Here is a 24006-nt window from a genome sequence, read left to right on the forward strand (position 1 = left end):
AATTTTTATTTGTGTAGAACATGGAATTTGCCAACTTCTATTTGATGAGAAAGTATGTTTATACCATGTTGTGAATTTGCTGTTGGATCTGCTTTTCTAAAATTATGTTGTGTTCAGAGACCATATCAGGTTAACTTCCCTATGTGTCAGTATCAATCTACAACAGATCACTGGAAGGAGAATGCAAAAATTTATTTTTAAAAATCTGTATAACAGTTTAGAAATAACCCAGCTTTAAGGACTGGCTAGATGAGGCAAGTATCCAACAGAATCAAAGCTACTTTTCTATGGATTTATGCAATATAGCTAAATGGGTTGCTATATACGGATATGGGTCTTCCACATATGGATATGTGAATCTTGGTTTTTGGTCCTTGGCCTTGAGTGAGGTGCTTAAAACTTTCTGAACCTTAGAATTATCATCTGTATAGTAAGGATCACAATATAAATCTATGAAGTTATTCTTGGTAAGTGAAAGAAAATGTCTCATAGGATAATTATAAGAAATTTCATCAAGTATTTCAACAATGCCTAGTGTGCAGTAAGCACATAAGTGTTAGGTACGATGATGATGATGATGAAGGTTATGGTGATGATGGTGATGATAAAGAATCTAACTCAGTTCCCAGAATATAGTGGGAACTCAAAAACATTAGTTAAAGCTGCATCTAATAGGACATATTAAAAAGAAGTGGTGGGATTCTGCAACATAGGTATAGATATTTAAGTATTAAGTGAAATACATTAGAAACGTATAAAATCTTGAAGAGAACATTTGGAATAACTTACCGTCAAATTGCCAAATTGAGATGTATATTGAAAAATGGAAAGAGACAATGATAAAATTAATAAAAGAAAACTTACACATAGTATATATTAAAACTGAATGCTCATTACTCCAAGATACAGTAGAGGATAAGCTTATAAATAGTTTCAGGGAGGGCTCAGCAAGTCACAGACTCATGACAGGCTAACACAGAAGCCACCGTCTCCTGATGGAGGCTGCTCTCAAGGAGAATAACCATGTCATTGTAGTCTGACCCTGGTACACTGGATGGCCAAGGATGGCACATAGACTGGCAATTCCTGGTCATGGCTGTGACAGATCACCTTAGGCCATTGGTCCTTGAGGATGGCAGACTGAAACTTTCAGGGCAAGTTTCACAAGAACTCTTTGCATGTTGATTACTTAGTGGACACTTCCCAAATACAAAAGGGTAGGCAGCCTGCTTCTCCGTCCAGTTTGATATAAGTTCACCTTCTGAATCTAGATGTATTAAGTAGAAAGCAGAATAATGGAAGTATAAAAAGCCTTTCTCAAAAATGAGGAATTCAAGCTTAAAGACACAGAAACACGACAACCAGTAAACATAAGAAATGACTCTTAACAGTCTCCCGAGGCCTGTTTTGTTATTTGAGCAGATACCTTCATCACAGATCCACACTATGCATCAGATCACACATTTATCTTAGTATAGAAGAACTATAAAGATACTAAAAGAAGAAAGGATGGGATTGTGAATTCGTGATCTTTCTGCAGAAATGCTCATCACTTTGGTAACATTTGAGAGAAGGCAAGCAGAGATATAACCAAAGCAGCCAGGGGTGCAAAAAGTCAGCAAGAGAATTCCCTCCTCTAACTCCATACCCAGAACTGGAGACAATTCACACTTGAGAATTGTCTCCAAAGTGCCATTGCTATCCTTCCAGCCAGCTGGGGGAAAGACAGCAAAAATTGTAGCTGGTGCCTGCAGGCTTCCAGTCTGTAGCGGAGTTTCTTTTTGCCACACCTGAGCATTAAGCCTTACCAGTGTGCAGAGCATACTATGCTATATTGTTAAGCCTCACACTCCCACACCAGAATGAAAAGAGCCACACCAGTGTGCCAGTACAAGCATTAGTAGATAACTGAAAGCACTCCCGTCAATCATCTGCATTCCGGTTGGCTTCCAAGTCTTGTCTAGGTCATATTATGACTCCTTTATTAGTGTTTAAGGTCACCAGGAGACAGGCAAGTGCATCCTATATCAGGAAGTGTAGTGAGCCTCAGGAGTGAGATATTTGGCTTTCATAGGCACTGTGGCCAAGACTCGGAAATCCAGGGAAATGAGTTAAGCTCAGTCAGACTCCAGGCGCCGTGCTGCCTCACAGCAGATAGAATGAAGTAGAATAATAGAAGCTTTCCTGCCATTCTCAACATTAGATTGAATTCCGGTCAGCCCTTCCAGTTGAGTTTCTGAAGACTGTTTTCTATTCAGCCCCCACACTGCAGGCTGTAACTCACGGGAAGGGGCTCTAGAGAAAGGTTGGCCCCAAATTCAGGCTGGATGGTGCCAGGGAAGCCCTCCTGCAGGAAGAAAGATTAAGGGGCATGTGTACCCATTTGGTGGGTGAGTGCAAAATTTAGTGCCTACATTGGGCTCCCACAGAATTTACTGCCTTGCTGACTTAGATCTGGTGACCACACATAAACATGAATATTTACACATTTCCACACGCTTCCTTGCACGGTGACTAACCACATCTGTTTAACTCTAGTGGAGAAGGAAACAAAAGGCAGCAATGGTCATCTCCTCCACCCACTGGAGAGCCTATGTCCTCGTAAGATAAGCTCTCAGCTTGTCTGGTTTGAGCTAGGCTCGTTCTTTTCACAATATGATTCCTATTCAAAGTCCTAAAAATTCAGATGACCTCACTGCAATATGAATCGGTAGCCCAAAAACTTTTCCTTTGTGGTATGATAGTAAAACACAGGGCGGTGGAAAAGCTAGCAAAAGGCAGTTCAAAAAGAAGAAACTTTCTATTTCGATTAACTGATAAAAGTAAATATCACATTGGCAAAGTTGCTGGTAATGGATTACTACCTTCTCACCTCTAAGAATTCCACATTCACATGAAGAGGTAAAAGCACCAGCAAAATCTTCAACATATAGAAGGTTGAGACATAATGATGCACTGTGATATCTGTACTACTAGAGTTTATGTAAATGTTCATGCATTTGGTCTTTGATGTTGCAAAAGAAGAATGATTTTAAACTTAGGAGGCCATTTTTTTCTGTTGATTTTATTTCATTTTTTTTCTTTAATTTTATTTTTTATTTTTTAAAATTTACATCCAAATTAGTTAGCATATAGTGTAACAATGATTTCAGGAGTAGATTCCTTAGTGCCCCTTACCCATTTAGCCCATTCCCCTCCCACAAGCCCTCCAGTAACCCTCAGTTTGTTCTCCGAGGCCATCTTTAAGAAAAAGCAAGAGGCATTTGTCACTGAGCCAGCCCTTTACCTCCTATCTGCTTTGTCCCAGTGTGCATACACATAAAGCTGGTTCTCAAAGACACAGTGGAGAAGGACTCTGAGCTGTTAGCTTTCAGTAGGCAGAGAATGCATGTGTAGCTTTTGCAAGGGTAGGGTCGTTTGCTTGAAGAGAAAACCTCAGCGTCTAGCAGATTGCCCAGCGCAATGTAGGTGGTCAATAAGTGTTTTCAAGTGACTGGTGAATGGAGGAGCCAACTAAGGCCATGACCACATGTCACTACATATTTAAAAGAAAGAACAAATGCAGAAACAAAATGGACAAGTTACTGTACAGAGATTTATGGATAGTTGACATTTTAAAGATTACGTGATTTTAAAGACCACTTCCAGGGCTAAAATTCTGCAACATTTTGTGAAACAATAGATTGAGTTTTCTTATCATGAGAGCTATTTAAGCTCTACTATTGAAGATATTCTATGGGGAAGAAAAAAAGATATTCTGTTACCCTCCTTGAAAGACTTCAAGAAGTGCCAAGCCTTGAGAAGACTGTAGAAAATTTTCTATTGGTAGAATTTGGAAGAGCAAGAACAATAGAGAATGTTGTTTTCCTGATACAGCAGGGCTTTACTGAGTTAATGGCTTGTTTCGAAGTAATCATAAAGACTGCGTGCATGATGAAAAAGCTTTGTCTTGGGACCCTGCGTGCGCTACAGGCATGGGAGTGTTGTGGCATCATGTGTGTGAGCACTAGATGAAAGAGGTTTCAGAACGCTGCTCCTGGTGCCTAGGGACATCCGCTGCACACACAGACTCCAAGTCAGGGGACAGCACAGAGTGTGTGGCCTTGCCTGCTGAGCAGCAAGGCCCTGCTAAGCACATACAGCCCCCAGTAACCTGCCACCCAGGGCCTTACACTTTATCACACTCCAAAATCGTGACTACAGAGGGCTGAGGGCTTTGACATTTGGTCAAGTACTCATTTCTGATGATTTGAAACTATGTCAGGTAAATAAAATACAGCCTCTTGATTATGACCAGTGCTGTGGAGGGGTAGATAGGCAGGTGGGGGAGGGGTGGGGAGAATCTTCATAACGACCTAAAAACCCACAAGGCATTCTGGACATCAAACATCAATTACCAAGTACCACTTTGATGAGTTAAGAGTAAATGAATCAGAACCAGATGGATTAAATTCCTCTTGATATATACACAGGATTAAAAATTAAGGGAAGCAGTGCTAGACACAAGCGTTTAAAATGAGAATCGGAGCATTTGCAATGAATAAACAAAATTCACTAAAGACATCTGACAATTAAGTGATTGTCTACCTCTAGACTCTGAATTCTAATCTGGGAACATAAATAGTTGGAGAGAGTTTTATGTGTATGAATATAAAAATGTTTACTAGAATACCAAAAGCGGGCAAAAGAGAAAAAAAATCTTTCAGCATTTATTTTATTTACTGGCTTAGGTAAATAAGGTAACATGAAGTTCCATAGAAAATATTTATTAAGTTACAAGTGTGTAGAAATGAACAGTTGCATATATGTGCATACAGACTGGCCCAGGCACTTAATTAAAGACACTTGATCATGTTTGACAGATCTTAATAGGTCCTTAAAACACGCGCACACACACACACACAAAGGCATCCACATGTCCATGTGATGCATCCTGACCCTGATGTGTTGATCAGTCCTTCAGAGAGTTGCTTTTCTTAGTGATTACTCACTGCCACATGACCCTCTACATGGGCTCCTTGTCCCACTTGCTTGTGACAGCAAACAGGGCTGAACGGCAGGCACTTCTCAAGCACAATCCCAGAATCTCAGTGCCCTCTGGATTCCATGCACGGGCTGCCAAATAAACAAACAAAGGGTTCCAATTTTATGCCTAGTAGCCTTGGTGGTGTTCCTGCAGCAGGGTTTGCTCTGTTTATTTACTCACAGTTCCGCAGAGCTCCCTTGGGAATGTCTGAGGCAAAGGTTTTGGATTCCCAGACAGTCTGTGAAAGAAGTAGTGATTCTTGCCTTATTAGCCCTATGCGTAAAATTTCAGTTTATGCATGGATATGACACCAAAAAAGCAGGCAACAAAAAAAGTAGATAAATTGGGCTACATCAAAATGAAAGACTCTGTGGAACAAAGGGCATAATCAACAGAGAGAAAAGGCAACCCATATATTGGGGGAAAATAATTGCAAATCCTATACCTGATACGATGTTATTTTATAAAGAACTCCTACAAGTAAACAGCAAAAACAACAAACAACAACAACAACAACAACAACAACAACAAAACCCCCAATCTGATTAAAAATGAATAAAGGACTTGAATAGATATTTCTCCAAAGAAGATATGCGGAAGACCACGAAGCACATGAAAAGATGCTCACCATCACTAATCATTAGGGAAATGCAAATCAAAACCACACCGAAATACCATCTCATACCATTAGGATGGCTACAATCAAAAACCAGAAAATAGTAAATGTTGATGATTATTGAGCCCTTACTGTGTCCTAGGGGCTATGCTAGGAATTTTTTAAATAACATGTCATGTAATATAGTAACATAGTAAGAGAGACTTGATTGCTCCCATTTACCCTTGAGGAAACTGAAGGTGCCAGAGCTTAAGTGACACAGCTAGTAAGTTTTAGAGTCATTGGACCAATTCTCTAACTCCAAAAATAGACCCTCAACCTATATGCTCCAGTGTTCCTAAATTATATTCTACGATCACCGACAGGATTCAAAATAGGTTCAGAAAGCAGATAATCAGTTATCTAAGTCTCTATAACCCAAACTGCAATTATCCTAAGTTAGTAAAAAGTTTTCGAAGGAAATAAAATGATACATATTTGAAGTAGAAGAATCACAGAATTGGAAAGGACCTTAGAAGTCACTTAATTTGGGGGTCCTGGGTGACTTAGTCAGTTAAGCATCTGACTCTTGATTTCAGCTCAGGTCATGATCTCATGGTTTGTGGGTTCAAGTCCAGCATTGCCCCCATGCTGACAATGCAAAACCTGCTTGGGATTTTCTCTCTCTCTCCCTCTCTTTCTTCCACTTTCCCCCACTTGTTCTCTCTCTCTCTCTCTCTCTTTCTCTCTCTCTCTCAAAGTAAATAAATAAACTTAAAAAAAAAAGAAGTTACTGAATTCACTTTTCATTGCAAGAAATTCAGATGAATGTTTGCCAAGCCTCTGCATGAATACCCTCAATGCTGTGGAACTTACTACCATGTGTGGTAAACTGACACTATTATCAGACAGCTGGGGCTGGTGGAAAACTTCTGTTCCTTCTCAAAATAAATCTACTTTTTAGTGCCTTCCTTCCACTTTTTCTGGCTCTTTTAGAACCACACAAAATAATATAATCTCTGCTTCACAAGATGATCCCCACTTATCATGTACACTTTGGTCTCCCCATATGACTGTAAGGCAAATTATCCCTGGCATAGCTGGAGGCAGCACAGTACAAAGGAAATAATATAGATTTTACAGTCAGAATGTCTGTTCACATTCTGGCTCAATCACTCATTACTTACGAGATCACAGGCAAGTTACTTAACTTCTCTGAGGGTCAGTTTCCACATCTTCATAAAGACTTATAGGACAGCTCTGACAGTTATGTGAGATGATAATATCAAATACTAGCAGGTAGTAAGTATACAACAATGATCAGCAATTATTCCAAGGTAATATTTTCTCTGGTAAAGGGGCTAAGTGTTTTGCTAACCTGAGTTATTCTCAGAGTGTTGGTTAAACTAGAGCCTTCTCTGGTCCATAGCACATGGGCAAGTGACCTGTCCTGTGGTTAAGTGGTACAAAAATAGCAACTTTTCAAGACAGATGTTAAATTTGCTATTGTGGGTGTGGTGTGGTGTGGTGGTGGTATGTGTGTGTGTGTGTGTGTGTGTGTGTGTGTGTGTGTGTGTGTGTTTAGTTTCTCCAGCTATATCTAACTAATTTATTTTGGCTACCCAGGCTATACACATTGATAGTCAAGTGTCCAAATAAATTGGGATCCTGGGATACTAGTGTCTGAGGTGGGGCTCAAGGTCTTTAACTTAACTCCCTGATAATCTGAAAGGTCTCCTTAGAGAACTTCAGGGAATGTCTGCTCTTTGTATAGTTCTTCTTAGGTTAGGAGAGTGGTTTTACAGAGCACAGCTTTCTTCAGACAAATGTCTTACCTTCCCTGTAGCTCAGGGCATATTTCCCAGTCCACCTCAAAGTAAAGAATGCTGTTGAGGTGGAAACAGCTAATTGCCTTCCAAACTGTGTTCTTGTCTTCTTCCATAATAACAGAACTGTAGCTGGCATGTGCCTACCCAGTCAGGACTGCATTCCTCAGCATCCTCTGTAGCAAAAGTTGGGTATGATCTTGGCTCTTGCCAATGAAATGTGAAGAGAAAGGAAGTGCACAATTTCTGCTTCACTTGTTTTAGAGGAATTCCCTGACCTTGAACTTCTAATTTTCCCCCCTTTCTCCAGGAATTGTGACTTTGAATACCTTATTTGCAAGATGGCAGAGCTACCATCAGCCTGGGTTTCTGAATGGCTACAAGGATCAGAGTTGCCTGCAGGCATGAAATTCTGACCTTGGAGTTGTTACATAAGAAAGGAGTAAATTTATTTGCTCTTTGAGTCACATGATTGTTAGGTCTCTTCTTTTTTAAAATTTTAATTATTTTATTTGATATAGTTGACACACGATGTTACACTAGTTTTCAGTGTACAACACAGTGATTCAACACAATAATGATTGGCAATTATTCATAGCATAACTTATGCTATGCTCATGTAGTTCTCATAAAGCCACTTACTTATCCACCTGCTTTATTTAATGCAGCTTTGAAATTCCATTTAATTTCTGGAGACAAAGCAGTCAGTAGTTTCTTCTATATTCAACAAGAATTAATTATCTATTTTATTGGAGCCACTGTTCCAAAGAGAAGAACAGAGGAAAACATTCCTTTGTCCTAGGAGTAACTAGGACAGAATTTTCAGAGTTCAGTTTTCAGAATCTTCCGTGAGTTCACCCCTTGGGCAATACCAACTCAGACCTAATTTCCAGAATTGGCTAAGATTAAACTCAAGGGCTGAAGGGGCAGAGCAGCTAGATATTTTCTTTGTTCCACGCTTCTTGTAGTCCCACAAAAACTACCTACCCCATAGAGTTGCTTCCTTGAGCTTCCAGACATTTCCTGTGTGTTTTACCATGAGAGACTGTGTTTCATCCAACCATGAAGCCTTTTTGCTCCTACTACTTCAAGCGTAAGCATGGACTATTTTGGAATGGAAACTATCAGTTTGGGGGGAAAGCCCTATTTCTCTGATCTATGCTCTAATTCTGGCAGGTCCTCTAGGCTTTCCCAAAGAGCCACAACTGTGAGCCTTGACGTGTTGTCTTATCTCTACTATGCTCTGTGCACAGGAAATCCTGTGTGAGGCTGGCAGGAGGACAGAGGGGATAAAGAAATCACATTCATCAGAACAAGCTGGTCAATTTCCCTAAGTAAGGAGCTTGTCTAACATCCAGTGGTTTCCTCCGAAAAAGATAGTGTACTTTCTTAACTTACTGATAAGATTAGTGCATAGAATCACTGTCTGCAGATCCCTAGGCTACTTTTCAGCTTTATTCTTCCCAACTAGACAGGTACAAAGTGCAAATCTCAACGTTTACAATCTGTAAAATCATAGGATAACATATAATATTATTGTAATTGTATTGTAATCATTATTAAATGATAGAAATCTATTAAACTCAATGTATATTAAAATAAACTTCTGATCTTTCTAATCTGACTTCTGCTACCCTCTGCCTTCACCCATCTCAGGTGGTGGTAACTCCATCTTTACAGCTTCAGGTTAACAACACTTGCCATCTTTGACTCCTTTTATTCTCATCTCACAACCAATCCATCTGAGCTCTTGCCAGCTCTACTTTCAGAATCTTTCCAGAATCTTATTCCTTTGTACCATGTCCACTGCTACCAGTCTGGTGGAGCTGCCAATATCTCTTACTTGGATTAAGTGCCCTCCTAACTCCTCTCACTGCCTCCTCCACTCACCCTCCAACACACACACACACACACACACACACACACACACACACACACAGTCTATTCTCAACAGAGCAGCCAGAGAGATCTTTTGAAAATGGAAGTTAAGTCATTGAATTCATCTATTCAAAAACTTTTAGATGATTCTCCACTTTGCTCTGAATAAAATTCCAAGTCCATGAAAGAGTCAAAAAAGCCTTTGTTACCTTTCTGGCTACATTGCCTACTACTCTCCTCCTCTTAGATCTCACCCTGGTGACTTCCTTGTTGTTTCTGGATCACAATAGTTATGCTCTTGTCATAGGGCATTTGCTCTAGGTCATTCTTTTTTTTATTAAAATTAAAAAAAAATTAATTTAATTTTTGAAAGAGAGAGAGATAGAGTATGAATGGGGGAGGGGCAGAGAGAGAGGGAAACACAGAGTCCAAAGCAGGCTCCAGGCTCTGAGCTGTCAGCACAGAGCCTGACGTGGGGCTCAAACTCGTGAACTGTGAGATCATGACCTGAGCAGAAGTTGGACACTTAGCTGACTGAGCCACCCAGGCACCCTTGCTCTAGCTCTTTCTTAATGCTCTGTCCTGAATGTCTGCTTGGAAACTCTCTCACCTTCCTTAAGACTTGGCTCAAGCATCTCCTCCTTCATAAGATCCACTCTGATGACCCATTTGTACTGCCACTTCCTTCTCCACCAACTCAACCTTTTTAATTGTTTGATATCACTTCTTGCCTTCTAACACAATGAAGTAATTTACTTACTGTGCTTATTGTCCCTCCCACTCACTGCTAGAACATAAACTCCCTGAAGGCAAGATTCACTGATATACTTCCCTGCACCTATAACGCTGTGGCACTTAGTAAGGACTTTCTATTTGTTTGGTGAAAGAATTAATGAATGAAACATACACATGATGAAGTTGATTCCTGGATGACTGTGAAGTCAACTGAGGTCATCAACTTCCCTAGAGACTGAGGCTACAGAGATTACTTTCATTCCTAACAGCAAGGATGTGGTGGCAGGAAAGCACTGGACCCTGAGGACAAGACTTTCCTGAACATGAACCAAAAAGTATAGAAAGGAATCTTGAGATGGCAGCCCTGGTAAACTCTCCTAGGTAAGATTTTGGGATGACTGACCCGGGAGGTTGAGAACACTGTTTTTGGAGTTAGGACTTGGCCTGCTGTTAATAAGAATCTTAGTGATGGAGAAAAGCGGTGTGGATCGAGTTCCCCGCCTCCTGCACAAATATTTCCTGGTCTGGTTTCAGGGTATCTCTTTCCTTGGGTGGCTTTACCATTGAGGGATTAAAGTGCTTGCGATTCAGAGCTTGGACTGCCACAGCAGTGCTGACGCACGTGCAGTATCTTGGATCTCTATTCTGTTCCTCAATCACATTCACCTTTGGGCTGAAACAGCAAACTTGGTTCTTGGAACCAAATACCCGAACCTGAGTAGCCCAGGGTGTTTGCTGTCTGTCCACTTCTCTGGTCCCAGGACTGCCCTGCCTCTGGTAGCATTAAAGCGAGGGGGGAAGGGCAAGGAACATAGAAAAGCAATGGCTGGAAGAAGGTGAATAAATGGGAAGAACAGATGGGTTGAAGACAAAAGAGAAGAAAATAGGCTGACCACCGTGTTGTTACGTTGCTGTGTGTGCCCCTTACTCTCTGGCTTTTTCGTGCATTATGCTCTCTGGTGACACGAGGAACACACTATTTACTTTGCTCCATGAAATATGGAAAAAGCTACTTCATCATTCAAATTTGAAATCACTGCCAATAGGGGAAGAATATACTTTGCCAAAGTTTGCAAGCACGAGTTGCTCTAAAATGTGAAGATTAAAAGGCTCTCAAATGACCCTCTGACCACTAACACGCTTTCCAAGGCATTCCATATTAGACTTCTAACCTAAAGGAGATGTATTCTTTTACATGTTCAACCCCAGGCACTCTGCACCACCTTTCTTAAGCTGGTTTCAGTCATCAGGAAATTTATGAACCGCAAATTAGCTTTGCTCAGTTGTCTTCTGAAAATGTACACTACAGGAATAGCAGTAATTGTGAGGCAGCAATGCAGGGACAGAAGGTTAAAAAACAAAACAAAATCCGTTTTCTCCAAAAAAGGAAGAATCTGCATGAAAGAGACTTTTCAGATCTAGGGAGTGTCCGGTTGAGTTCCCAGCAGCCTGTTGAAAGGCCCCGTGTTGTCTAAACAGCCTCCTGTAGAGTAATTGCCAGAGCAGCCCATATAAAAGGAACAGTGGAAAGGTGCAAAAGTCATTAACAGGGAGAAATAGGAAGCAATCAGCAACACTTTAAACAAATTATTGCCATGAAATTACAGTCTCAGCTTGAGATAAGTGTCCTGGGTCTGTTAAAGCTATATACACCTCACTGGCTTAAATGAGATGAGGAAAGTTTTCCTCTCTGGTTATTTATGAAGTGTGAGACCAGGATGGATTGCGATGCCTGAGTCAAGGGGGCTGCCTACTTCTTCCCAGGCTTCTTGAAAACACATGCATTACCTGCACTGGAGCTGGGGCAGAGAGGCTTTTCAGATAGGCACCTGGACAAGATGCTACCTTTTTGGGTGAAATGGAAACGTATTGGGCCTCCCGTGTTTTATTCAGAAGTCGTTTTGAGGAGAAAAGTCCAAGACTTTCCGGGGTTATTAGCGGGAATGTGGGCGTTCGCTGCTGCTGCCAGATCTCGCTTGGCACCTGGGCCCTCCCTCCCACGCGTCCCAGCATCCGCCTGCAGTAGAGGGCTGCTTTCCCCTTTCCAAGAGTCTTGTCCCTCCCCAGATCCATTCCTCTGCGTGGAATGTTCCTGCGTCTTGGCCTTATTTTAAGTCCCATAATCCTCTCTGGCTCCGCTTTGGAGTCTGCTTTTCAAAATGCCCTCAGTTGGCAGTGACTCAGACTCGGGATGCTGTTTGCTTCTCCACCCACCACCCTGTAAATTTCCGGATGAGGAACTGCTGGCTGATCAGGGACCTCCGGCCCCTGCCACCCCATCAACACCAGCCTGGACCATTGCACTTGGCCTGAGGTTAGAGCACCTCACCCCTTTAGGAAGCATCACTCTGCATTACTGTTGTCTGTTTTTGAACCTCTTATCTGTTTGTCTGTGCTTGGACCCAATGGGCTATATATCTGGTGTGCTCCACAAGGGACCAAGATGTGCTCTTGGCGCCCTAGATGCTTGGATATGCAAAGGTGTTTTTGGGGTTTTGTTTTTTTGTTTTTTTGTTTTTTTGTTTTTTTTTTTTTTTCTGGCAGGCACCTTGTTTTTTTTTCCCCTAGATGCCCTAGGCATGTGCCCAACACTCTCCCGTTATATTTGTTTCCTGGATGCATCATTGCGGCTCTCAGCAGCCAGCCCAGAGGTAGTGCTAATTCTCAGTTACAGTTTCTTTTTTTGCATTCTCATTTTAATCACAAGGAAATCTGTGAGAAAATAAAGTTCTGATTTTTTAAAAAAGATTTTAAGTTGAATCTTGGATGCTCGCTTTTGCTGAAAGGTGAGAACGGGGTTGTGGTACACTCAGTGCACAACGAATTGAGACTATAGAAAGAAGAAGACTTTAAAGGTATCATGAATAAAACTAATGAATGTTGATGTTATTGTAATAGGGACTCTTCTTATCTATACTCACAATTATCTATACTTAGAATCATGTTAGCATTGAAATGGAATGTAGAAAATAGTGTGTCTAATCTAAAAATGAATACAACAGTAACTATCTATACACACTTGAACTGTTGTCATCCAGACTCTTAAACCTTCTAGAAACTTTCAAACTTACAAAGAAGTCCATTCCAGTTAAAACAGCCCAACATTGTTAGATTCATTCATTCTCATATTTAAATGCCTCCCTGTAATATCATTCTACTGCATTGTTTTGCCTTCTAGATATTAGTAAAAATCAATTCAATCTTAGAGTTGAAAGAGACATAGAGAAAACCCTATTGCATATTACAATTCTTCAAATGTTCCCCCCTCTCCCCAAGTGAAGCCTCTCTACTTCTTTCAACTCTTCATTATGTGACATGGTTTCTGATTGTTCTACATTTTGGTCTGTACCTTTGGGTTCAATTCCCATTAAAATTTGGTGCCCAGGGGTGATTATGGTGACAGTCACAGACTTTGACTGCTAAGGAAGATTCACAGGACCCCAAATAGCAATACAATATAGCAAGAACATTAAAATAAAGATACCCATCATACCCAAAAGTTACCCCACAGTAAAGAGTCTGGAAAGTCTGGCCCAGGCTCTAATTATCCTCCTTCTGTAAAGACCATTTTAGACATGCTTTCTTTTTAAAGCTGGAACCAACAATGTGGGCACAGAACACCTTGGAACCAGGGAGCTCAGAATGGACTCCTGACTGGACTTCTTATACATTGCTGGTCACATAGGCATGTTTCTTGCTGTGTAACCAGATGCAAGGACAAAGCCTACTAGGCTCTCGTCAAGACCAGGTACACATCATCAATCTCAGTGTTATCAGTAAACAATGTTGACAAACTGGAAGAACCACTCTGAAATTTGCCTTGAACTCATAGTTACCAAGCAACACTATTATTCAGCACATTTCACATCTTGGCCAGGGGTCAGATCTGTGTGGATACATCACTTACTTCAAGCAAAACATCCCAGGCCAACTCCAGTCCTGCTGGAATAACTCCTAACAATAAACCAGGACTGAACACTCCAAAAAGTGAACTGACTGACTCAGTATATGGTAGGATAATGTCTGCCATATTCTGGACACTATCATCCACATATTATTTTAAAATAGTCTCCGTGAGTTTCTCTCTGGGTATAAATCCCTGATGCCTCCCTCTGTAGGTTCAGACTAAGGCTGAGCCAATCTTATTGAGGAAGAAAGTTCAACTAAAGCTTTATTTCCCTAGCCAGTAAGATCTGAAATAGGTCTTGTCTAGCAATTCAGAGCTATTGGGGTGATTTCCAAAGGGCGTCCTGTCTGTTTGCTTTTCCCTTATTTCTAGCATAATCTTAACCTTGTTTTGTATTCCCTTTCTAGCTATCTGATTCTTTGTTTGTACTGTAGTCATTCCTTAAGGCCCTAGTTGAAATGGTTGGGTACTAGTGTCCCACAACATTCTTGCCAGCTCCATCCATAATTTGGGATCCTGCTGAGAATAAACTTTTGTACTAAATTGTGACTCTAACACCCACTTGACAGGAGACTGCCCTCTTTTTAGCCCCCAGGGGCAGAACTCTTTGGATGGCCCACACTAGCCTGAATCAATCCCTGTGGACCTGAAGTCTTAGAACATTCAGCTGCCCTCATGGGGCTACCCTTCTGCTCTTAATCAACAGAATTCTAGGTCCCTCCCTCTTACCACTTACTTTTATTGATAAAACCCCAGCATCCCTCATGTTTGAGCAAGGCTGGATTAAAATAGTTCAAACAAGAATAATCCTTGAGAAGGAAAGCTAAATTAAGTTTATAAACTAGCTGCAAAACAATCTTAGAATTTTAGAACTGGAAGACTCCTTAGAGATGATCTAGGCTGGTGGTTTTTAAAGTTTCTTTTCTTCTGGGGCATCTGGGTGGCTCAGTCGGCTAGGCATCTGACTTTAGCTCAGGTCATGATCTCGTGGTTCGTGAGTTGGAGCCTGGCGTCAGGCTCTGTGCTGACAGCTCAGCTCTGTCTCTCTCTGACCCTCTATCTCTCTCTTTCTCTCAAATTAATAAGCATTAAAAATGTAAAGTTTCTTTTCTTTTTTTTAAGTGGAATATTACATGTAAATTCACATGCAATTAATCAAAATATATCTGCTTGGAGGAGGGATTAGGGGTAGGAATTACAATCAGACATATAGGCTATTTGGGATCTCCTCATGCTTCCTCCTTTGAGGAAGCATTAGGGAACCCCGGTAGTGTAGTCTGAGAATTATTAATCTATTCCAATGCATTTATTTTATAGAGAAGTATTTGAGGATCACAGATATTAGAGAGTTCCATAACATTAGTCTGAATGCTGATTTTATTTTACTGTGTTTGTACCTCTTATGGTACAGGAAAGCAGAAATATCAGGTTATCAATTGACCAAATATAAATGACTTATTTATTTCCATTCTAGTAAATTTAAACAAACTTGCATTTTTGAGTACCTGCTGCATGCAGGATACTACCCTAGTGCTGCAGGAGAGGCAAAGGGGACCAAAACACAGGTGCTGCATTCTGGAAGCTCAAACATTAATAGTACATCTATAATTATAAATCCAGGTGTCAAAATTAGTTTAATAAAAAAATACAAAAAATGTTGAGCTTTTAAGATGAGTGTATCCATCAGGGTTTTCCAGAACCAATTTGTATGTCTGTTGCATACATATAATATATATGACATATATGTGATATATCTATATATTTATGATATGTGTGTGTGTGTGTGTGTGTGTGTGTATACACACACACACCCAGAGAGAGAGAGACAGAAAGAGAGAGAGAGAGAGAGAGAGAGAGAGAGAGAGAGAGAGACTGACTTTAAGGAATTGGTCCATGCACCTGTACAGGCTATAGGGTAGGCTGGGGACTTAGGAAAGGATTGATGATGAAGCTTGAGTTTGAAGACTGTCTGAAGACAGAATTCTCTGTCTCTTGGAGGAAATCAGTCTTTTTCTTCTTTAGGCCTTCAACTGATTGGATGAGGTCCACTCACAGTTTGGAGGGTAATCTGCTTTACTCAAGTCTATTGACTTAATGTTATTCCATCTGAAACATACCTTCATAGGGACATTTAGAGTGGTGTTTGATGAATCATGAGGGTACCATGGCCTAGCCAAGTGACACATAAAATTAAGCATCATAGTGGGAAAACTATGTTTTGAAGGAAAAACAAGGAAGTCCTCAGACATAATATAGTGTTTGAGGGTTGGGAGTTAGGAAGTGAAGGCATTATTAGTGTGGGGAGTAGCAGGAACTAATACACACATCTGGGAAAACAAGAGGCCCTCATGACACTAAGTGGTCTACTTAAAAACCCAACTTAGGCAGTAGATTGTCATTATTCCTGATGCATGGACTGAAGGCAGTTCCATACAGACAAGTTTCAAAAACCATTGCATTCAAGTAGTAATTAGAATCTGATTAATTTTACTGAATTCTACTATTCTCCTCTTTCCTTGCCTTTAACTGGTTAATGTGTGACATTGTTTCCTACTCTTATCCATAGAAATGAGACTGACCAGCCACAAACTTTTCATTTGTACAGGAAGTAATTGCAAAATCTTTGTGAAAAAGAGGACTGAATTAGAAAGTGGAAGCCTTAGGTCTCCTTCCCAGTTTGCTGTGTAATTGTGCCTTATAAGAAACTGTAAATATCTTACTTATTTTCCTGATCTTCCATAGCAATTCTCTTTCAAAGGCAGGCAACTACTAACTTTATCATATGTGAATTTCTGGGGTGAAAATTTTACTTACTTTTTATAGGCAGATTAGCAACTCATTCGTATTCCTTTTCCCCCCCAAAGTTGTCCTTGTTTTTATTTTCAGTGTTATCAAATAGTTGTTTTTACTATTTGTGTGTGTGTGTGTGTATGTGTGTATATATATAATTTCTAATTAAGAAAGCATTAAAATTTTAGTAAAAGCAACAATGCTTTGATATTTATGGCAAAAATGTTCTGTGGTACTTTCTTGGGTAGTGACTTAAAGAGGTAAGGTAGATGCTTTTTATCACATTTCAACCATATTTTTAGGCTCTCCCATGTTCTAGCCTTTAGGGGAGTTCCTGGGAAAGAGATGGAAATTAAAAGTGGACTTATTTTTAAGGAGTTTGGCATGGGAAAAGTACTACAAGAGAAATAGGATCCCAGAACCTGGGGGCATGGGGCAGAGGTGACATGCTGTATTGGTCTCAGGTCGGCTGGCCACCACAGGAGAGGTCAGGGGCAACTTTACAGAGCATGTGATGTTGGCTGGGTGTTAGAGGATGAATGTGATTTCACTAGGAAAAGGATGGGATGGTCTTCCAGGCAGAGGAGCCAATGTGAGTACTGTCAGGCAGGTGTGAGGGTCCTGGTGTAATCAAGAAAGGCCAGCAAGTTCCTTACAGGGAAGGTGAGTGAGACCTGAATAGCTGGGAGGGTATGTGGAGGTAGAAGAGAAGGAAATGAGACTGAAAAGGTAGATGAGCCAATAGAGTCTGATTGCTGATCATTTCAATACTATTTTAATCTATTTTACACATTTATTTATTTAATCATTGATTTTTACAAAAGTGATGTTTGCTATCTGTAAAAATCACTATTTCCTTTAAGCTTACTTGTTCTGTAAGGTAAAGGTGGTCAAAGACCCAAAGGTTGCAGTTCTCATAGTTCTATCTGCTTAGGTCAGTGCAGCCCTGATTAGCTGCTTTAACCCAGAAATATGCACATTTCCACCTCTCAGAGAAATCCTTATACCTTATCTAACTGAAATGGTAGAGACAACAGATGAATGCTAAGCAGCATTTGGTTGGTAGAAAGGAATTGCCAAATGTTTGCAAGTTAAGTTCTTATCAGAGAGCCATTGCACTGCCTTAAATAGCTAATAAAAACAGTTAAATAGCAGTTTATAAGTGATTAAGTGCAACATAAATATTCTCTAGTACTGCAATAACAATTCCTATGCAATGGGAAACAACCGTATTTGTTTGAAATTATTTGAATATGAATATAGTCTTGAGTTATTTTTAACATTAAAAAAATATTTTATTATTGTTGGGAGAGTGCAAGTGGGAAAGGGGCAGAGAGAGGGGAACAAAGCATCCAAAGCAGGCTCTGCACTTATAGGCTGACATCAGTGAGCCTGATGCGGGGCTTGAGCTCACGAGCTGTGAGATCATGACCTGAGCTGAAGTTGGGTGCTCAACCGACTGAGCCACCCAGGTGCCCCTTGAATTATTTTTAACATTTTAAACCATTTTACTGAAGTAAAGGAAAGTAATAAAGAAATAAAGTTGGAAGTATCCCTAGGAATTCCTCCTACTATTATTTGGTTACATCCTCATTAATGGAATAAGCATCCAGTTACAACTACAGGGAAATAGATTCTATGTCTTTCACAAGTCTCTTAAATAATCTCCACAGATATAAGCATTTATTTCACTTCACCCAACTGTGCTATGCTATAGCTGAGATCTCTTACATCTTTTAATCAAATCTTAATAGGGACTGAGTATATTGGTTTGGATCCTCTGTAACAAGATCACTGTATCTGTTTGTTACTACTACCCGTCTTCCCTCATGCAAAAGAACACCAGTGCTCACTGGACAATGCTTAATTGTAACGTCCACTTCTAACCATCTCACTTTGAGAATGACACACACACGAGTATCCTTTCCACAGGTGAAGAAACTAAGCCACCACAGTAGGTCCATTTACACCAGCCAATCTTGCAAATCTCTTCAAAGAACAAAAAATTGTGTCTTTAGTATCTAAGCAGATCGACCCCTACATTAGCAGCCCCTGAGAATCTCAGACTATGGAATAATAAACAAGTCTCCCTGCTGACTGCTTTCTCTATGAGGTAAGTTGTAGAAGGAATGTGTAGAAGTTACAGAAGGAGCAATGGTAGAGGTAGACTCTGGAATTCTGTTAGTGCTGGTGTATTTTAAAACTATTGCAAGGCCAAACTGCTACAGAATTTGTTCCCAGACTATCATCCGTGGAAAAGCTTCTATTTGTGTAGTCGTGTTTCAGGGCAATCAAGAGACACTCTTGAACCATTATGCAGTATATTCTTTTCTTAACATGGAAGGATCTTAACTATGAAGATTTCAAAATCAATTTGTTAAAAGTTCCATCATGTTATTTTCTTAGACTCTAGGCAACAGAAACAGAAAATATATTGATTGAACTAAAAAAAAAAAAAATGAGAAAACGAGAAACGAGAAAAACGAGAAAATGAGAAAAACCCCCAAAAATACAAAAAATTCAGAGGAATAGCCCATATCCTATCACGTATTTAAATAATTCAAGAAAAAGTCTTGATGCTGCCTTTCCTTCCCCTTTATACCAATGCCCTGTGGTACTCGTTCTCATTTGTTTCTCAAGATTATGATATATTGCTATGTTTTGAAAAGTATAATTACCCTATATTTGTACCCAGAACTCCTAATAGAGATTTTGAAAGCACCAGCATGGTAATGGAGAGTGAGGTAAGAGAACAAGAGGATGGGTCCTGTGTGAAAAATGGAGGCAGGAGGTCCTGAGCATTGTTCTTCCCCCTCAAACTAGCAGGTATGTCTCAAATGTGCTCTAACCTTGTTGGGTATCATATGTGGTGTGGTTTGCAGAGGAAAAGCCAATGAAGCCCCACCAGAGAATCCATCTCTATCCATTAAAGCCTTTTTCCAGAGAAGGTATTTCTCCTTAGTTAAAATAGGATCTGGATCAAAGGAGCAGAATCTGAAGACTTGTTGGTGTAATTCTTGCTGTTCTAATAAGCCATGTGATTGCCCAGCTCATTCCATCAAGCTGTGTGTCTGCTTCTTCTTCTTACATATGTCTCTGAGACGTGACCATGAGATCTTCTTCTGAAGCACTTACATGGTTGTAGCAGTGAAGGTCAGAGTGCTTAGAGACTGAGGGATTTCATGTGCCTAGAAATATAGAACAATCTCCATGCTCTTGTTTCCGTGATAACGAGACAAACAAGATGGCAGATGCAGGATTCCTGTCCATTGTGTGTGTGTGTTGGGGGGAGGGTTTGGTGTGGGAATGAGGTGGAGAGTGGAGTGAAGGCAAGGAATGGGTAGAGGAAGGAGACTTAAGGAGGAGGAGGAGGCACTGGGAAGTAAGCCTAGGGCTGGTATCTGGGGAAAGGAGAACCAATACCTCTTTTGTTGTCAGGAAAGCCCTGGGCACAAAGGGTGAGTTTGAGTTTCACTTCAGGTCAGTTCAGGGCATTGTGAAAAGGCAGCTCTCAGACAGTGAGCTTAACTGACTGACTCTGAGGTAATTAAATCACTACATTAGGCTGCTGACCATGAAAGCAGAAAAATACAAGCACACAAAAAATAAAGAAGAAAAAAAGCCCTTACATTTGTTTCTAATTATATAATTAAAATGTTTACTGTTCCATGTAATAATTATGTGGCTCATATTTGATCATGATGGAGTTTCTCTAATTAGTTAAAAGTTTTACCCATTCTTCTTGTGGGACAAAATTTGGTTTTATTTAGTCATTTTTCATTCAGGCATGTAAGGCTTCCATGCCATCTGACTTTGTTTTATTCTGGCTGGGGTCTTGGCAAATTCTGTGGTAATTTTCAGTTTTATTTCCTCTCTTCAGTGATGTCTGTAATTTTGGACAGCCAGTTACCTGAGGAAAGGATTGTTTCTTAGTCCTCCATTTACTTTCCTAATGTAAATTTTATTTCTCAGACTCCATGATGCATGGTAGGTGTCAAACCAGAACGGTCATTCTGCAGTGCTGAGAAGGTCCCCTACAGAGGACTTGGTGGCCTCCACAGTTCCATTGTGACTGGCTCATTTTTCCTCTTTGAACCGCTATTACCTTGAGCTTCCTGTAGCTTTAGATCTTGATTATTCAGGGGCTGATTCATTACATCGCAAATTATCTAGACACTTTATTTCTCTTCCTCCTCATCTCCTATCTCCTTTTTATTTTTTATTTATCTTTGTGTTTTGGCATTTTACAGATGACCGCCAACAGTCATCAGAATAATGCATGTGGAAAGAAAAATGACAAAAGGAAAACCAGTTACATATTGTTCTTGTTCATTGTTCTGGCTAATGGTGGTAGCAGAGAGAACGCTGAAGTTTAGGACTAAAATTAGAGTTTACTTTTAGTTATGTAATTCAATGATGTATTTATTGTCTGTTACTTCAAATAAGTAGTTTGGTGGGATAAGTGGGTTTATAGTGGTATTGAGAATCATTATTAATCTAATACAGGACAAAGATGGATTTCTTTCTATAAGACAAGCACCACACTGATAATCTGTAATGAGGTGTCCAGAGAGGAAAACGAAAACAGCTCGAGCTGGGAATACAATTGGCTAGTCAGTCATAAAACGTACCAGTTCTCTTGGGAGAAGGGCGTTGTGTCACTTCCGGGATCCCGAAAAGTCTGTCCAATCAGAGAGAGCTCAGACCATAGAGGTGGGCCAGCTGGCCACACCACTGCATTCTGGGAGTCGGGTGGGGCCACGTGGAGGGGCGGCAAGATGGCGGACAGGTTCAGGTAGCTGTTGGATGAGTTGGAGAAACAGTTGGGGTTTTCGTTCTAGTGTACAGCTTCCATTTATCCTGGCTCTATAGTAGGCTACCCACTTCACAGAAGACACTTGGTACCTGTCAAGGTGACAGTAAACTGATAAACTATTTTTCCCCCTCCTCCAATGTGCTAATAAGAAAATATTACAGCATTAGCTCTAAACCCCAGGGCAATTGTGCCCCCCATGGGGAAGTAATATCCAGGGACAGTTTTATTTGCTACAGCTAAGGTCACTACTGGCATTGAGTGGTTAGAGAGCAGGAATGATGCTAAACATACCTGTACAGCACAGAACACTGTTGAGGTTAGGAGTTTCTGGATAGAGGCATCTGTTTAGAATTCCCCAATTCTCCTTCTAGGTAATAGAGACACTTGTTTAAAAAAATGCTGTTCTGGAGGCACCCATCCATCCCTCTCTCAGTGTGGTCAAGAAAACAAAAATATTCCAGAGAAATAGAGGCTCTTGAGGAAAACTCCTGGGTGTCACAATGGCATGTCTTCATGTGAAGTTAGTTTATGTAGTGATTACAGTCACCACTATGCACCCAGGAGAGCCCAACAGAGAAAATAAAGCATTTGGTGTGGTTTGCTGTAACTCAGTTGGCTTGTAGTGGGCAAAGCAGTGTGATAGGTGCAGCCAAGTTTACAAAATCCTGGACATACAGTGAGTAAGAAGCCACTGACGCCAAGGACTGTGGTCAATGGGAGAAAAAAAGATAGCTAGGTAAGAAAACAGGGAGGTGAGGGTGCGTGGGCACACATCGAAGAGGCATATGTTCTGCACTTTAGGGGCTAGAGAAGGCATCATGAAGAAAAGATGGATAAATTGATAAATTGTAGTTAGCTGCTCTTGGTGGGTTGTGGCAGATAGTCACTCAGATCAGTAATAATCTTGTTTGGCACAGTCTATGGAGAGTGAAAACACAAACCTCCTTTACTGTCTCTCTGGGGATGTTGATAGTTGTTTTTCCTCCTTGTCACATTATTTGGAAATGTGCCCTGTAGTGATTTCAAATGATTTATAATTAGCTAGGATGCTAATTCTAGCATCTCTTAGATTATTGTTGCTATCATACTTCATGCATTTGCTTTCTGCCTTCTCATTTTTAGCTTCTATAGAATTTCAAGAACAAGAAACTGTAATGTTTTCAGCATAATGTTTTGTTGGCTAAAATGTCCTGGCCCTCCTAAGTCTGTTGAAAAAAAAAATACATAAAGAAATTTATTTATATACAAAAGGAAGTAAAACTAGGGGGTGCTTTTATCTTGAAATGAAAGTAAGTTCACTAAGAGAAGTTCATATGTGGTTATTAATATAGAGAGATTGGTTTTCTTTTAATGTGGAAATAAGATTTTTTTTAAGTTCATTTATTTTTGAGAGAGAGAGAGCACAAGGGAGGGGAAGAGAGAGAGACAGAATCCCAAGCTGACTCCACACTGTCAGCACAGAGCCCTATGTGGGGGTCAAACTCACAAAACTATGAGATTGTGACCTGAGCTGAAATCGAGTCAGATGCTTAACTGACTAAGCCACTGAGGCACCCTGGAAATAAGATATTTATTATTATTATTATTATTGAAATCTGGTTATTGACACACACCTCTGAATGCTAAAATAAGAAAATCTTTTTGACATAATTTAGTTGAAACTCTTGATTTTATAGGTGATAAAAATAGGGACTGGAGAAGCAAAGTGACTTGCACAGATCACCAGTTATGTCACAGTTAATTCCCTTTTTAAACACATCACATTATTAGAAGGCTAGAACCCTCTAGTAATAGACACAAACTTTTTTTTTTTTTAATTTGGGAAACTATCTTGGGAGACTTAATTCATGAGTGAAATTTTGAAAAAATGGAAAAAAATATCTTATATCTTACACTGGGCAAAAGAAAAAAGAGACCTAAGGATGTTTTGTTGTTCTGAGGGGGCATATATGTATCTGAGGGAAGTCTGTGCTTTTTCCTTGAAGGAAAATTTGTATGTCATCAGTTTATGAAAAAAGTCAGTCTGCCAAACTCATTGGTGATTCCTAAGAATCCAATCCATCTTAAAACTCTTCCTTAGACTAATTGACTGCATAATTTTATCTGTTCTACCTTCTAGTCACCCAGTGTCTTCAGCAAAAAATCTTGTAGCCTCAGGGGAGATGCGCAAGCACCAGACTCTCATAGTTTCCTTGGTTGCCATAACGAATACTACAAAACTGGGTGGCTAAAAACAACAGCAATTTATTCTGCCACAGCTCTGGAGACCAGAAGTCCAAAACTCAACATGTTGGCAGGGCTATGTTCCCTCCAAAGGCTCTCAGTGGATTCTGTTTCTTTCTTCTTTCACTTTCTGGTGAGTGTTAGCATCACTCCAATCTCCGCCTCCGTTTTCACATCACCTTCTCCTATGTGTCTCTGTGTGCTCTCTGT

The 24006-nt window shown here is 40.2% G+C and overlaps 1 long non-coding RNA gene across 1 annotated transcript in view; it reads left to right on the forward strand.

Annotated features, from left to right (window-relative positions):
* Positions 1 to 6419: 6419 nt before the first annotated feature.
* The window catches only part of LOC109248506 (uncharacterized), a 39273-nt gene continuing 21686 nt past the window's right edge, over positions 6420 to 24006 (forward strand). Inside the window, exon 1 of the long non-coding RNA XR_002072095.2 lies at positions 6420 to 6958. This is a non-coding gene — a long non-coding RNA (uncharacterized LOC109248506). The remainder of the gene's footprint in view (positions 6959 to 24006) is intronic.

Source organism: Panthera pardus, unplaced genomic scaffold (assembly GCF_024362965.1).
Source record: "Panthera pardus isolate Hobbes unplaced genomic scaffold, ASM2436296v1 HiC_scaffold_17, whole genome shotgun sequence".
In the NCBI taxonomy this organism is placed as follows: domain Eukaryota; kingdom Metazoa; phylum Chordata; class Mammalia; order Carnivora; family Felidae; genus Panthera; species Panthera pardus.